This window comes from Trachurus trachurus (assembly GCF_905171665.1).
Source record: "Trachurus trachurus genome assembly, chromosome: 11".
NCBI classification, from domain to species: domain Eukaryota; kingdom Metazoa; phylum Chordata; class Actinopteri; order Carangiformes; family Carangidae; genus Trachurus; species Trachurus trachurus.
In genome coordinates, this window is record NC_139904.1 from 1,232,237 (window position 1) to 1,232,500 (window position 264).

The window sequence follows — 264 nt, forward strand, 5'->3', positions numbered from 1 at the left end:
GAGTGTGAGAGACGATCGTGTCACCGTGTCAGCTCACTGTTTGTTTGTGTGTGTGTGGCTGCGTTGTTTCACTGCGGACTTCCAAGCAGCTTGTTGTTGATGTTTGAGCGCTACACACCTGCAGCAACAACAGTCACTGCAGCTTCTACTGAGAGCGAGTCCGACGTAACGCACGTGAGACCGACCCACGGACCGACCGCGCAGATGTCGCGGACATTGTTAAACTTCTCATACTGTTGAAAAAAAAACTACCGTTGTGTTGCG